Here is a 4,307-nt window from a genome sequence, read left to right as displayed (position 1 = left end):
ATAGTATAACTTGTTGAAGAGCTTATTCATTAGCAAATCCCAGTTTTGAAACATCATGGTAAACATTAAAGGAGGGCTGAACTTCCTGATTTGGCCTCATTTTCGGGCTTGTCATTAAGAAATGCAGTGGCCATGACTGAAGCCAAACAAGAGTTCAAATCAAATGAAACTTAATGTAACAGTCCGGTGGCCATTTGATTAATTGTTCAGCAGTCTAATGGCTTGGGGGTAGAAGCTGTTAAGGAGTCTTTTGGTCCTAGACTTGGCGCTCCGGTACCGCTTGCCATGCGGTAGCAGAGAAAACAGTCTATGACTTGGGTGACTGGAGTCTCTGACAATTTTATGGGCTTTCCTCTGACACCGCCTAGTATATAGGTCCTGGATGGTCCTGGATGTACTGGGCCATACACACTACCCTCTGTAGCACCTTATGGTCAGATGCCGAGCAGTTGCCATACCAGGCGGTGATGCAACCTGTCAGGATGCTCTCAATGGTGCAGCTGTACAGTCTCCTGTGGGGGAAAAGATTTTTTCGTGCCCTCTTCACGACTGTCTTGGTGTGTTTGGACCATGATAGTTTGTTGGTGATGTGGACACCAAGGAACTTGAAACTCTCGACTCGCTCCACTACAGCCCTGTTGATGTTAATGGTTTGCCTGTTCGGACCGCCTTTTCCTGTAGTCCACGATCAGCTCCTTTGTCTTGCTCACATTGAGGAAGAGGTTGTTGTCCTGGCACCACACTGCCAGTTCTCTGACCTCCTCCCTATAGGCTGTCTCATCGTTGTTTGTGATCAGGCCTACCACTGTTGGTAGTGTTGGAGTCATGTTTGGCCACACAGTCGTGGGTGAACAGGGAGTACAGGAGGGTACTAAGTACACACCCCTGAGGGGCCCCAGTGTTGAGGATCAGCGTGGCTCACGTGTTGTTGCCTACCCGTGTCACCTGGGGGCGGCCCGTCAAGAAGTCCAGGTTCCAGTTGCAGAGGGAGGTGTTTAGTCCAAGGGTCCTTAGCTTAGTGATGAGCTTTGTAGGCACTATGGTGTTGAACGCTGAGCTCTAGTCAATGAACAGCATTTACACATAGGTGTTCCTTTTGTCCACGTGGGAAAGGGTAGTGTGGAGTGCGATTGAGATTGCGTCATCTGTGGATCTGTTGAGGCGGTATGCAAATTTGAGTGGATCTAGGGTATCCGGGAGGATGCTGTTGATGTGAGCTATGACCAGCCTTTCAAAGCACTTCATGGCTACCGACGTGAGTGCTACGGGGTGGTAATCATTTAGGCAGGTTACCTTCACTTCCTTGGGCACAGGGACTATGGTGGTCTGCTTGAAACATGGCGGTATTACAGACTCAGTCAGGGAGAGGTTAAAAATGTCAGTGAAGACACTTGCCAGTTGGTCCGCGCATGCTTTGAGTACACGTCCTGGTAATCCTTCTGGCCCCGCCTTTGTGAATGTTGACCTGTTTAAAGGTCTTGCTCACATCGGCTACCGAGAGCGTTATCACACAGTCATCTAGAACAGCTGGTGCTCTCATGATGCTTCAGTGTTGCTTGCCTCATAGCAAGCAAAAAGGGCATTTAGCTCGTCTGGTAGGCTTGCGTCACTGGGCAGCTTGCGTCTGGGTTTCTCATTGTAGTCCGTAATAGTTTTCAAGCCCTGCCACATCCAACGAGCGTCAGAGCTGGTGTAGTAGGATTCAATCTTAATCCTGTATTGACGCTTTGCTTGTTTGATGGTTCGTCTGAGGGCATAGCAGGATTTCTTATAAGCGTCCGGATTAGTGTCCCACTCCTTGAAAGCGGCAGCACTAGCCTTTTAGCCAGATGCGGACGTTGCCTGTAATCCATGGATTCTGGTAGGGATATGTACGTACGGTCACTGTGGGGACGACGTCGTCGATGCACTTATTGATGAAGCCGATGACTGAGGTGATATACTCCACAATGCCATCGGATGAATCCTGGAACATATTCCAGTCTGTGCTAGAAAAACAGTCCTGTAGCATAGCATCAGCGTCATCTGACCACTTCCGTATTGAGCTAGTCACTGGTACTTCCAGCTTTAGTTTTTGCTTGTAAGCAGGAATCAGGAGGATATAATTAAGGTCAGATTTGCCAAATGGTGGGCGGGGGAGAGCTTTGTATGTATCTCTGTGTGGAGTAAAGGTGGTAGAGTTTTTTCCCCTCTGGTTGCACATGTGACATGCTGGTAAAAATTTGGTAAAACTGATTTAAGTTTGCCTGTATTAAAGTCCCCGACCACCAGGAATGCCGCTTCTGGATGAGCATTTTCTTGTTTGCTATGGCCTTATAGAGTTGGTTGAGTGTGGTCTTAGTGCCAGCATCGGTCTGTGGTGGTAAATAGACGGCTACGAATAATAGTGTAATCTTGGTAGATAGTGCGGTCTACAGCTTGGTCATTAAGAAATGCAGTGGCCATGACTGAAGCCAAACAATAATTTATTGGGCAGGTTGTTTAATGTAGGTGTCTTTTGTGTGAGTGTTCGCGCGTGGCAAGCGTTTGTATATTCACTGTGCTAAAACAGTACACAGTTACAGTCACTCACCCTTCTAGATAACTTGAAGGTCGAGGCTGTGGATCCAACTTTTTTGGGATCTTTGGTCCATGTGTGGATCGCATTCACAGCATGTGTATCTGGTAAGAAGAAGGGCGGGGGTGTATGCCTTATGATTAACGAGTCGTGGTGTGATCATAACAACATACAGGAACTCAAGTCGTTTTGTTCACCTGATCTAGAATTCCTTAGAATCAAATGCCGACCGCAGTATCTAGCAAGAGAATTCTCTTCAATTATAATCACAGTCATGTAATCCCCCCAAGCAGACAGCTCGACGGCCCTGAAGAACTTAATTGGACTCTATGTAAACTGGAAACCACATATCCTGAGGCTGCCTTTATTGTCTGGGGATTTTAACAAGGCTAATCTGAAAACAAGGCTCCCCAAATTTTATCAGCATATCAAATGTGCGACCCGGGCTGGAAAAATTCTGGATCATTGTTACTCTAACTTCCGCGACGCGTACAGAGCCTCCCTCGCCCTCCTTTCAGCAAATCTGATCACGACTCCATTTTGTTGCTCCCAGCCTATAGACAGAAACTAAAATAGGAAACGCCCGTGCTCAGGTCTGTTCAACGCTGGTCCTGCCAATCTGATTCCACTCTTCAAGATTGTTTCGATCACGTGCACTGGGATATGTTCCGGATAGCATCAAAAAACAACATTGACGCTGATTCGGTGAGCGAGTTTATTAGCAAGTGCATCAGTGATGTTGTACCCACGGTGACAATTAAAACCTTCCCCAACCAGAAACCGTGGATTGATGGCAGCAATCGCGCAAAACTGAAAGCACCGCCAACATTTGTAAAACATCATTTAAACGTGTTAACCAACCCTCACTAAACCTTCAAATTAAAATTGAGTGTTCAGTAGAGTTAATGTCACATCTGTATTAGATATACTTTAATTAACAATGCTATTGTTAAATGTTCTTGGCTAGAAAAGCAATGTGTTGCATGCAAGCTAGCTAACTTAGCTAGCTTTAGTGAGGGTTGGGTGTCTGATATAAATAATCTAGCTAGCAATAAGTTCTAACAAAAATTAACTCTATTTTTGCACACCTACAGTGGATCCTTCAGATCTGGAGCCTCAGCTGCCTATGGACAGACCCTAACCAATGTAAGAAGTATTTTGTATAATTTAGCTAGCTTGTTCCCAATGTAATGTGTTCATGAACATTACTCCTTTATTTATTCTTCATATTGTGTGGAATTGATTCACTGACTCTCTGTCTCTGCATTATCCACAGTGTAACTGTCAACGTGTGAGTCTGCAATGGACACTGGAGGTGAAGGAATCTGCACTGTAAGCATCAATTTGATGTTCATGAACATTAACCCCTAATTCTTCATCTTGTGTGGAATGTTTTCACTGACTCTGCATTATCCACAGGTAACTGTCAACTTGTAAGTCTAAAAATGGACAATGGAGGTGAAGGAATCTATGAATGCTATGAATGCATAATTTTTAAATACAGATCATAAGTGCACAAAGGTCATTTGTACATTATATTTTGTGCTTCAGATGCAACCTTACAGTGACTCCCATGTCACAATTCATCAATTGACCAAGTTATTTGAGCAAAAAATAAAGATTATTGAAAGCACTCTAAGTTATCAGTCATGTGTCATTCATTCAAACTTGTCAAAGTATATCACAATATGCTATTGTGATTTAGTGCTGAACTTTGAAGTTTTATGCATATCATTTTAATGTTGCCTAG

This window comes from Salvelinus fontinalis, chromosome 1, assembly GCF_029448725.1.
Source record: "Salvelinus fontinalis isolate EN_2023a chromosome 1, ASM2944872v1, whole genome shotgun sequence".
In the NCBI taxonomy this organism is placed as follows: domain Eukaryota; kingdom Metazoa; phylum Chordata; class Actinopteri; order Salmoniformes; family Salmonidae; genus Salvelinus; species Salvelinus fontinalis.
Note: the sequence above shows the minus strand (reverse complement) of the source record.